Source organism: Symsagittifera roscoffensis, chromosome 1, assembly GCF_963678635.1.
Source record: "Symsagittifera roscoffensis chromosome 1, txSymRosc1.1, whole genome shotgun sequence".
Lineage (NCBI taxonomy): Eukaryota > Metazoa > Xenacoelomorpha > Acoela > Convolutidae > Symsagittifera > Symsagittifera roscoffensis.
In genome coordinates, this window is record NC_087062.1 from 13,653,604 (window position 1) to 13,666,181 (window position 12,578).

The window sequence follows — 12,578 nt, forward strand, 5'->3', positions numbered from 1 at the left end:
CACAGTATTTGAATTTAACATAATACTTTTTTAATCAGAGTCATGAACGTGGTGATTTATTTCCCCAGTCAGCGGGGTAAAAAAAAGCAATGTAATTTGATGTAAGACTCATTCAGACTAATGAGATTCGAATATGGCAGACAACAGAATCATCTGATCATCTAATGTCCACCGTTGTTGAGCTATTAAAATTTAAACTGAAAAATATGATTTTTCGGTTGAATTATGTTTTTAAAAATGAGTTCAACTGCTTAGTTGTATAAGAACTAATGTTAATTGATTCTGCAGTAAACAGGTAATGTAGTAAAATACAAACACAAGAATTAAGAAGGAAGGTAGCAGCAAAGTATGAGGGATAGAAATCAAACAACTTTTTTTCAGTTACCTTCTTTTGCAGTCTTCTAATTTTTGATGTAGTTGGCCTAAATAACACGTCAATAGATGAGAACCTCATAACTTGAGATTGCACAAATATGTTTTTGAATTTCACCATTTTTCACCAAAACTACTTCAGATACCCTCAAACTCAGTCTGAGCATAACTCCGGTATATCGAGATACGTTTTCCTACGTAACATCAAACAGAAACAGTCGACATTAAAAGATAATTCAAAAAATTGAGATGAACGAAGTTAACACAACCCTTTTGTTCACAATTTCTGAAAATCAGTAAAACAAAAGCACTACATATTTTTTGAATTGACATTTATTTATTCCCTAGCTCGGCTTTCCCCGAATAGCTGAAAAAACCACATAAGACATCAAATAAAAAAAGATTGATTCACGCTGACTATGAAACGCGTGCCGAACGTAAGGGCAGGCGACATGTATTGGTTACATGCAATTGATGCTTGTTTTTGATATTTTTGTATTTTTTGTTTTTTAAAACTAAATTTTAGACTAAATTAAATTATTTTTTGGCTATCCATGTATCCGGCTCTTTGATTCCGTTATTTCATTCTTGATTTTGGAGAAATTCATTGTTTCTCTAGGTAGTTAACAGCGGTATGCAATTGTCTCATGTGCTTTGATAGATTTTCTCTGTAGTATTATCTTGTCTTTTGATTTCTTAGTAACATTTGTCACTCAGTGTTTAGAAATTAGACATTTAAAAATAAAAAATTGTTCTTTCAAAATATTTGTGAAAAATTTGTTTCTCTTACATTTTGTGCCAATGAATAAAAAACTTTGCTTAATATTTCGATATTTTCTATGGACGGCATGTCTTGCAATAGTGCTTCATCTTCAACTTTACTACTCTGAATTTAGCAATCATGATAGACTAATGAAACCCAAGTTAGAAAAATCTGTTTTATATTCAGACCACGACAGTAAACTACAGAGACAGATCATAGATGGTAATGGCAAATTGTTGTTTGTTCAAATCTGGCGAGCGATTTGCGATGAAAGACCAGGCTCCATGAAAACAGTTGTCGTTTTTGCTTTCACTAAGCATAACCCGGGTCAAGGTTTGCGGTTTATGTTTCGACCGTCTCGACCCTAGCCATCTAAATTTTCGACTGTATTCGACCGAAGAAAGTAATTTTGACTTGATTCTAAAGAAAAAACTTTTTGTTTTTGCACGAGAAAATGTTTGACCGAGTACATACAATTCGAGCTAATCAAATCTGTGTCTTAAATCTAAATCTATGCATTTTTTTGTGTTTGCTAGAGAATGGATTTTTGTGTACAATTTTTTCTGTTTTTTCTTTCAATTTGTCTATATTGCGCCCAACTGGCCTTAATGTATCAATAGACAGACCTTAATAGGCTCTCAACATTTTGATCAAACATCGACAGCTTAATCCGCCACACTGGTCGAAGCATACAGCGAGAACCTTGATTCGGGAAATAAGTGCGACTGGAACATGATAGCAAGGTGAGATGTTTGAGTGACCAAACTTTAATTTCTAAAATTGACAACACGCCAATTTTGCACTACATGCCGGGGTTATACATCTTCTGCCCGTTTGAACGAGCTAAAAATTGCCCTGCAAAAGTTTCTATTCAATTCGGAAATCACAACGTGACGAATGAAGTTCAAGTTGAACGTCAGCTTAGACCAGTCAAAAAAAGAGAAGAAACTAACCAATTATCGATTGCAATATGTTTGCCAGCAATTACAGATAACATGAACACTTTTAACCCTTACAGGTACAAGTATGATAGATGCAGTCAGTTTCAGAGCGTGAACAAAAAACTCGCCAATAAAACATCGCGTAAAAAAGACAACTCTGAAAACACAAGAATTCATAACGACTGTTATGCCCTAGCGGGTCATCGTCATAACTTTTCTTAATTAATCAACCATCCCTGACTGAGATGCTTGACTCATGATTCAATTAAAGCAGTCCAGTGATGTAAAATTTCATTTTTTGAGTCAGATTTTGACATCGTCTGCGTCCAACTTTACCGGACGTCGTCCGCCTTCGTTAGAATCTACCAGAAATCGTTAGGCTTTACTCAACTATTGAATAATATTAAATCCAGAGATAAATCCGAGTTAAACCTAATTAAATTATAGTTATTGATTTTCAGGGCAATGTTTTGGTGCGAGTTTTGATCAAAACTATCGTCTCTGGATTGCGAAAAGGTTGTAACGATTACTTTTTAAAATCATTTTTTCAAATTTTGCATGGTCTCTTGTTTTAAACTTTCAATCAAAACAAAGACCAAAACATTGATCTTTGTCACAAAAATTCGACTAATTCGTCTTTTTTACCGTGATTCTCTGATTGAGAAGAAGTTTTTTGCTGAACTTTCAAATAAAACATTTTTACTATGAAAAAGAATCGGCCCCGGTCAACCCATCATTCGACCCTGTTCGACTCCCGGTTCGTAACCCCGTTCGATTTATGTTTCAACCCTGTCTTTCGTTTGACCATCTCAGGTGGGTCGAAAATTGGGCGTCCTTGGAATACTTCGGTCAAATCATGAGTCGGGCATTTCAGTCCGAGGTGTTAAGAGTTTAGAGGTATTTTTGTCCTTGGTCTAGGCCTGTTTGGTTATTCAGTGTTAAATTATGCTGGAATTTAATCCCGCTCAAGGAATTTTTCAGAACCACCCTTCCCTTAAAATTGCAAAATAAACTAGTAATAATTTAATTGTTAATCATTTTTTGTAAGTGTTGTCGCTAAAGAGAAATTTTCCAGTTGTCTTTTGCGAATGGTTTCCAATTGCAGGTTGTTGCATTTCCGTTTAATAAACGAGGTAGGTTATATGTTAACTCTTGCAAGATCATGCAAAACAACGATTGGCTATCGACTTGGGATCCTTATAATAAAAAAGAATATAAAGCATCTGAACTTGATTCACAGCTGTTTTATAGTTCCCTCCCAACACGCAAAATAATTAAAAAACGATTTTATCTGATAATTTGGATGATTGAAAAAATTGCTTTATTTGATTAAACTGACTTGTTTTTTTTATTATCACTCCACGAAATTGGAAAGGACCTATAGAGTGGGGTTCGTTTGTCAGCGCATTTTGACCTCATCAAAGAAAGCTTACAGGGAAGGAATTAAATGTGGTATCATATTCAAGCGTTTTCAGATTCCGAAAAAAAAATTTGTGTCGAGGAAAACTGATATATATTTTTTCATTTTTCAGACCAAGCTGGCGGCTAGCCACTGAGTTTAATGACGCCTAGTTTAGTTCTTTCTCTAATTTTAACATGGTTGTTGATAAAATTACTTGAAAGTCTTCTACCTAATTAGTTATAACTTATTTTCTACCTAAGTAGTTCACCTTTTCTTTAGAATTCAACACTAAATTGAGAGTTTTTTTGATATTCCGACAAATTTCGTTCACAGGATGGTCAAAGTTAGAAATTATAAGTATAGATTTAAATCAAAAAGTAGTTAACATTTTGCTGCGTCTTTGGCACTTTTAGTCTGAAGCTAACGAATATACCTGGGACGGCAAAGGTCCTGAGTTCGAATCTGACAGGACCCTGCTTTTTTCAAATGATAAATGTTCCGTTTCAGAAAACTTTTCGGCTTAATATTTGTCTGCTTATGATTTGCCGGCTTAATTGCCACATCAAAGAGTCGTTTTTGCTGTGCACAAGAACATTTAACTTATTTTTAGTGCTTCGATTTAACTCTGCTGTTTGTATTTTTACTAACTTTAACTTCGTATATTTTCTTTTTTTTTGCTTAAGGACTTTATTCTGCCCAAATGATTTCGGCTTTTATTTACTTGGTTTAATGGCCTTATTTTGCTTCTTTTCAAGGACAGCAGACTTTTTATGCTCCCTTTTGGATTGAAAAAGTTGCTTGAAAAACTTGATAGAGTTTATAATTTTCCATGACAATGACTTTTTCGGCTTCGTTTCGTTCCTTTTTTTCCGCTTGACAGGATTTAAATTGGCAAAATGACCTCATATTGCGTCGTTCGACGAGCGAAAAAAAATTTTAATTTGCGTGTGTGTATGTGTTTTGAGGGTCAGGGGGACTTATTATTTTTTTATAAGTCTTACGTCTTGTCTTAAGGCTTTTTCCGACTTAAAGGGTTTCTGCTAAGGTATTTTCGATTTTCTACCGCTTCTACTTTTTTCGGTGCTAATTTAACATTCTTTCGTTTCGGAATGTTTTTGTTTCAAAACTAATAATTGATAGATTTAGTTTTATTATTTGTGGTACCTGATTTTGCGTTGAATAAATCTGAGAGACACCCGAAGACAAAAATTCCTCTATTTTCAATGGTCGGAACAATAAAAATTGAAGGAATTGATCACATAAGAAGAAAGCTGCATATTTAATTTGTCATACTTGTACCCTGCTCGTTTTCCAGATTAGTTGAGTATTTTGAGTACCAAAAAATAGCTGGAATCAGTCGTATAGTCTTAGCAGAACTTGACGAAAAATTTTACAATTTCACTCTTGCGCGGGATTCAAAGAAAGTTCTAGATTACTATAAGGAGCTTGGATTCCTAGAAAGTTACGATACTTCTTTCCCGGATAATTTTACCAACCCATATAAGCAAGGAGCTAGAACAAAACCAGCTCAATATTCATATTGTATGATCAAATATGGATTAATTAGTGATTATGTCATTGTTCAAGATATGGACGAAATTGTTGGTTTCAATTCCCACATTTACAAAAATATTCCGGAAGCAATTTTGGCAAGGGAAGATAAAAATAAAAGTTTTTTCCTGACTGATCAGCCCATGGCGCGTCGATGTAAATACGCGATTGACATACCAAAAGCATCACGATTTGAACTATTACGAACTCAACTGTTTTACCAGAACTCCTTCAACTTCGGCAAAACTATTCATTCGAGCCAAGCGTGCCAAATAGCATGGCATCATCAGTGCATTCTGCCAAGAACCGACAGTTTATTCTCCGGAGCTCTAAAAAATCAAACTAAGTTACCTTCAAGTAGGTATATTGGTTTAAAGTCGCCTAATGGAAAAAATGTCATGCGAAGTCTTCATTTTAGAGAAGAGATGCATAACAGCGAAAACGCATCAGAAAACATTAATGTGGTGTGCGGCGAAGACAGAGTTTTGAAGCTTGACTGGCTTGTAAATTTATCTAAAGAAATCCTAGAAAACAGTTTGAAGGTTTTGGGAGAAATAGGTATCAAGACATAGATAAGGCGTAGAAGGGGGAAAATTATAAGAAACAAGAGAAAGTTTAGCTATTCATTAGTTAAAATTAGTTAATCATAATTCGCAAAATTATTCAAAATTTCATCTAAATTATAATCACCAAATAAATTTTAAACTTTTTTTTATCTTACAGCTTCATATCTTTTTAAATTTGAAAATTATCAACGTCATAATAAGGGTCACGTCATTCAAAATTAGGAAAATATCTAATATCAAATGGAGTAAATTTCACCAACCCATCTCAAAACTTGATTTAAGCATATTTATAATCAAAACTGTTTGTATTTCTGGATCAATGTTGATGATTTGTAACTGTATTGGAAACAATTAAGACATACTGTACTATAATTTACAATTGTCGAAATTGTTTTTTTAAATCAAAACTGCGTTTTGCATCAAAACTTTCCAAAAAGTACCCAAAAATGGCATGGCCCTAAAAGTCGCAAATTCAAAACCCCATAACTTCATGAAAAAAAATCACAGGTGAATTAACTTTTTATTTTTTAGATCAGAGCATAGTCGAAACAAAAAAGGTGAAATTAAATCACTCGATAATAAGAAAAATCAAGACAGGTCTCAAAATTTGATAAATAAACTGAATATTAAGCTTGATTTAACCATATTTTGTGCAACTATATTTTGACCAACGGGTTAAACTGTTCCGGAAACAAGTTAACAACCCCACCCCCTCCCCCCCCCCCCGCCTCCCGAAGCCGTTTGGTGGGGAGGGGGGAGGTTAACTTGGTTGTAAATTAGGAATTTTCAGCCAATCCGATTCGAGCGTTTTACATGGGGCGCTTATCAAAATTAATGCGAATTAAATGCTGGATTGGAAGATATTAACTTGGTATATCTGGGGGGGGGGGGCTCAAGTCGAGTCTAAAGTTGTGAAGAAAAAATTGAATCAACAATGAAACTGAAAAAAAACTGAAAAAAATGGTTATTGTTCCGAGTATATAAAATGGTTATAATCGTTGTTTTTGTTTCTCTGGTTAAATCGCAAATATTAAGCTAGCCACTTTTATGTTTTATTCAGTCTGAAAAGTTGAACTATTTAAAATATTGGTAAAATTACCAATATCTAATAAAACGTAGTGGATGCGGAGATTTAGTTCGGTTCAGAAATCAATCCGAAAAGAGTTAAGGATAAGCTAATGATCCAAAATTTAACGCTAATAGATGTAATTTTCATCATATCGTTTTTGGCTTTCCTTTGCGTTCTTGTGGGGGTGGATGGTATGCGACAAAAAAATCCAATTTTGTAAAAAAAAATCCTTGCTGACGTGAAACTAAAATTTTTTAATTTTCTCCTAATTAATTTTTTCGCTCGCATCTTATCACGCGCAAATTTTTTTTGCTAGATGTATGACCTATGATGAGGCTTTACTAACTTCAATTGCGGATGTGAATCATGGGTTGAAAAGGAGCATCTAATCAGTTTATATGGGTTTTTCATTGCCCAAAATTGGCTTAACTTTAGTTAGTTAAATGAAAACGACATGAGAAAAAGCGCCTTATCCCCTAAATTAAAAAAATCTCAATATTGGAAAAAAATAAACAAGTGTGGCAGATGATAAAGCAGGGCAGCAGATCTTTTTTTCTACTTGCAGAATTTTTGTAGAGCATTTTTGAGGTTGTTGTAGCGAAATAAGTTAGGCTAAATCGACTTGTATTGGGAGCAAATTGTATCTTCTAACAGGATAAAAACAAAACTGCTAACATCAGCGCAAAGCCTTGTGTGTTACAACTGTTTTTTTTTTGTTTTCAAAATGACAGAAACAAAGGATGTTTAGAAATTCTGATAAAATTTTCAGAAAAATTTTGTACACTAGGGGCAGCGTAGTGTATTAGTACGAACCTTCTTTTTTTCTAACCTAACTCGCAAATGAAACTCGCAAACGAAAGTGTTCATTAAAATTAGTATTTTTAGTAGCTATTTTGCTATAACCACATTCTGTAGCGTTGGAAATTTCAGTATGTTCTCTGCTTCATTTGTGGCTAGCCTCCTTGGCTGAGCAGTTAGTCCGTGAGACTCCTAAGTGGTTAGTCCGTGGCTGAGTGGTTAGTCTGATCGAATCCGAGAGCTAGCCGAATTTTTACTAATTCGAGGAGTATTTCTAATTTTTCTTATTGCAGTTTACCAAGCTGTTTTTTGTCGCCTTCTCGCGAGTGTTTGCGAAGCGACGCTTTTCTCTGTGTAAAGTTTAATTTTTTTTCCTTTTCTTTGAAATTTCCTCTCCCCCGCTCCCAATTGAGAGTACGAAATTTCTAACTGCGCATTTCCATGCTCATAATTTGATTTTTCGGATTCCTTTTTGGGCCAAACTAGAATTGCTGAAAAGAAGTTAAAGCATCGAACATTATCTAAAGAGATGCACAAAAAGGAGAAAGTCGGAAATATCAGCAGAAAATTGTCCGAAATAGGTTGCGCACTTCAGCAAGACTGCTCGCATATCAAAGCAAAGCGCTGAATGTTCCGACTGTCTCTTAAGCCATCTCGGATGTTCCGACTGCCCCTTAATATAAACTATAAATTTTTGATACTATCAAAGATCAGTCTGAAAATTTGTGTCGTTCGAAATTAGTACGACAGACTAGCCACTATCAATTCGATTTGGAATGATTTTGTTGTGGAATAAACCGCCATGCATAAATAATGCGAGTCACATTTTCAGGATTATAAATAAAATCTTCAAAGTGCGCATAAATTAGTCCAGAGCATGGCCAACTTGGCAATTTTCAAACTCCCAAAGCTTCGCAAAAAAATGAATGGAGGTGAAATATCTTTTCAAATTTGATTTCAAGGAGTTGATATCCTTAATGGGGCATATATTTTCTTAAAAACTATTGTTTCGATCGCCGAAATTTGACTGAATAAAGAAAACCCTACCAAGCTTTAGTATTCCGTTTTCTTCGAAAGTCGGAACAATAAGTATTGATAAAAGTCGTTTCAATTCCGAGAATTTAGTGGATAAAAAAAAGCAAGCAAATTTGGTTTAGCATGCATGAAGCACGTGATCAGTCACATGCGGATGAGAAATCTATTCAATTTTTAGTTCGTAGCAGTGTGAAGCCCCGAAAGACTTAAATATAATTGAAATTGTCTAAAATCTTTTTTTACAGTGGCTGAAAGCTATAATTTAAGTCAGATTATATAAAAAATCCTGCCTAGAAATGATTCACAAACGGAAAAAACGATCTAAAAATAAAACTTGAAGCAGTATTATTAGCTGTCACTTTTTTGAATTTCAGAACAAAACGTAACGAATACACTTGGCAATGACAAGAAGCATGCTCTTTGATACAGATTCATTGCAAATAAAATTGTTCGGGTGAATTAGTCGGGAGGGTTTGAGTATTCAATCATATCAAAGCCCTTGCAGTCAGGATTCGAACAATGTGGAGAAACCTGGAAGTATAGTTTTTGGAAATTTCTGGTCTAGTTTAGAAGAATTAAAGCAACCGAGCAGGCTCATACTACGCAAAAAAGGCGCAAAAATCTAATTTTACTCCCTGAATGTTGAATTATAAAACGTTTTTTTGCTTTTTCCTAAACAAAAAATTCCATATAAATACCCAAAAACATCTTCAAAAATTTTTTATAAAATGAAAATTTTTTTTTTTGCATTTTGCTTCTCAAGAAAAATTTTGATAAAAACGTTTATCAAATATGCATATTCTACTCTCACTATTGACGGCCTTCATCCTCTAGATTTTCGTTCAGATCCGTTCAAAGCCGAACGAACTAAAAGTATTACAATTTGGCAATAAAATCTATGTTTTTTTTGTGGTCCGATTTTCTGTGATACTTGTTAGTTTTTAACACTGCATTTTGAAGCCTAAGTAGTTACTTAAGGTAATCTATAAGATAATTCAATTGTTATTCAAAAATAGTCAAAATTGAAAACTGTTTCTCCAAATTTACGTTAACTTTTAGGTGACTCTGCAGGCTATTACGTCTGAATTTCCTGACTATCGTGACCGACATACCGTATTTCCAGACTTTGTCTGCGACTATGAAATCCTTTCCAGACTAGGGATGTTAGGCCGAGAAACTAACGCCGGGTGATCGCGGCTTAGGTCAATTCACGACTCAGTTCAGAACTTCATATAATATGATCAAAAAAAAAAGAAATATAAACTTAAAAATTGAAGCACCATAATGAAAAATTAAAATACAATAATATCAAAAACCTAAGTGTTAAAATTTTGAAAGCAGACTGTTCCGTATAAAACAAACACAGTATAGTATTTACCCATTATTAAATGAAAATTAATTTTGACATGAAAATTGAAATTTGTCTCACTATTTCCCTCTGGACTTTAAGACTGGAGATTACAATAGAAAATAGGGCAACGCGTATTAAAAAGTGCGAAATGTATTCGATTTTACCCAAGGTCGACCAAATAGAATTTCCGAGCTCTTTCAGAACACTAAAAACCATAACTTGTACAGGAGGTAAAGATTTTTTAAGTTCCTGTTGAAAAGTTTTGAATGAGAAACTAGTTTAAGTTGTCCCCCTCGAATTTCGTGCATACGACTAGTCCTCTTCTCTCTCGATCAAATTTAGCACCCAATTGAATACCGGAATATGTCTTTGAAGTTTGCCAGATCTGGTTTTGTTTAAGTTGTGGGTTAGATTGAAATCAGAATAGGGTTTTCTGTGATTTCAGCTGTTAGCTACTCGAGCTGAAAATTAGAATTCTTAATATCGATGCCTTTTCTGATGGTCTGAAGCGAAGCAGTTGTGCTAAGTAATCGCTGCTTTAATTAGTGACGTTTATAAGGAAGTTAATTTATTGATGACTTTCTGATTGCGCATTACTTTTTGTACATGTAATTGTTTTCTGATTGTAAAATTACTTTTTATGCTTGAAAAAATAATGCAACGCCTAAAAGAATATTTTCTCAATTCAGAAGCTGGTAATTATTTTAATGTTAGGCTTTGATTAAAAAAAAATTATTTAACTTTTGTACATTCCCGAGGCAATAAATTTTAATGAAAAACTTTATAACATATTTTCGAAACATTCATTATACCTTGTTGTTCTGACTATTTGAAAAAGGGGAGGGAATTTTATATAAGGGTGTGTTTTAGTTTTTTCTTTTTTGTTTTGCCCGCAAAATCAGGTACCACAAACAATCATGGGGATGGATCGAATGATATATAGTGTCGAGAAAAACCAGTAGAAAATTTTTGAATTTTGGTTTTATTTCAAGCGAAAAGGTTTACAACAAAAATCATCGGAATTAGTCAAGTGATATATCATTTTAAAGCCTTTTTAACCCTGATTCGAACGACGGTTAAAAAATTCAACGGTCAGAAAAGTGGTCCCAGTGTCGGGAAAATTGGGTCTCAAAGCTCGGAGTTTTAGTCTAATTTCGAGCAAGCAATTAAAGAAAGCGAGCAATCTTTTTATAGAAGGATCCGCTATTATATTTTAGCAAACATTTTTGAAGTATTTAAGCGCCATTTTTGGAATAAAAAACTTCAAAATTCAAAAACGTTTTTGCAAAAAAAAATTGATTTTTTTTTAATTTTCGAATTTTGTTGATGGTTTTTTTTCTAGTCATTTGCAACAAAATTCGTTGCCCGACAAACTGTCTAATATACTGACTGTCCAATATACCTAAATTTCAGGTTTTCTTCAGATCCTTTTACGACACCACGCACAAAAAACAACGAATTGGAAAAAAAATGAACAAAAACTTTCGTGTAGTTATTTTAAGAACATGGTTGACTATGGTTCTAAGAATTTAGTTCAAGAAAATTTTTAGAGTATTTTGTGGTACTTGCACAGCAACCGGCTATCCTTGTTGAGGATTGTAAAAACTTTTTCTAAATTTTGATGAAGCCGAACTATGTTGAAAGTTTTTAATGAGTTAATTTATACGAGGTTTTATTGTGCTCTCGTTGTTGATCAGCATTTGAAAGAAGGGATGTTGCTTGTTTTTTGTCGAAGTTGCAATTTGACCGGCCTTTTTTGTTGAATTTGTTGATTGAGTTTCTGTTTTTGTTGATACTTTTTTGAAATGGAAGTAATTTCAACAAATAAGATTCGAGCATTATGTTGCAAATTACAAAACAAGAAAATTTTCAAATTAGGCTCGTATAACAGAAACGAGCCCTGTAACTTGGGCTGTGGTGTTTGCTTCCAGCCTTAGGACACACAGGGGGGTATTCACACGATGGCGGTACCGAATGATGGAAAACATTTAACCAATCAGAATTGTTAGACGATCTTATAGGCTGAAGCTTTCACACAAAACGGTTGTCATTTTCAACAGAAAACGAATTACAAAACATTGCGAACATTGCTGTAAAATTAGGGCATATATACAATGATTCTGGAGTTTGACAAAATAGTTGAAGTTTGCGTTTAAATCAAGCTTTAAAATAATGTTGCTTTGAGCCACCAGATCAACCATTCTATCTTTTTTTCTCTAATAACCTAACGTAGAAATTTCCCACAGCAAGGAATTTTTTTGAAGTTCAATTAATTTGTTTTTATAAAACATGAAATTCGAAAAAAACGTGTAAATTACAATGGATTACTAAATTGTAATAAAGGATTGTATTTGTATGGGGATAATCGGGGAGGCTAATTTGGATAGCAGCCAATTTAGAAAATAAAAAAATCTCTGAACTCAGACGAAATTGTTTTGTTACGAAATTGACTTTTTTGAACGAAACGAATAAAACCAAGAAAATTTGCTGTCTAGAATGAAGTATACTAATATGAAACGAGATTCCACGGTTGACCCTCCTATAAAAGTATCTCCTATCTGAGATTTTAGGAAATAGTGGAATAGATCCTATCTTATTAATTTTCTACGGCGTCAAAAGCGTTTTTAGGAAAATTTAGGTTGTTTGAGCAAAAATGATTGTCACGAAACAAAAATGGATGTCATGAATGTCATTTCGTTGTTGAGTGGGTCCAATTAGTGACGGGAAGGA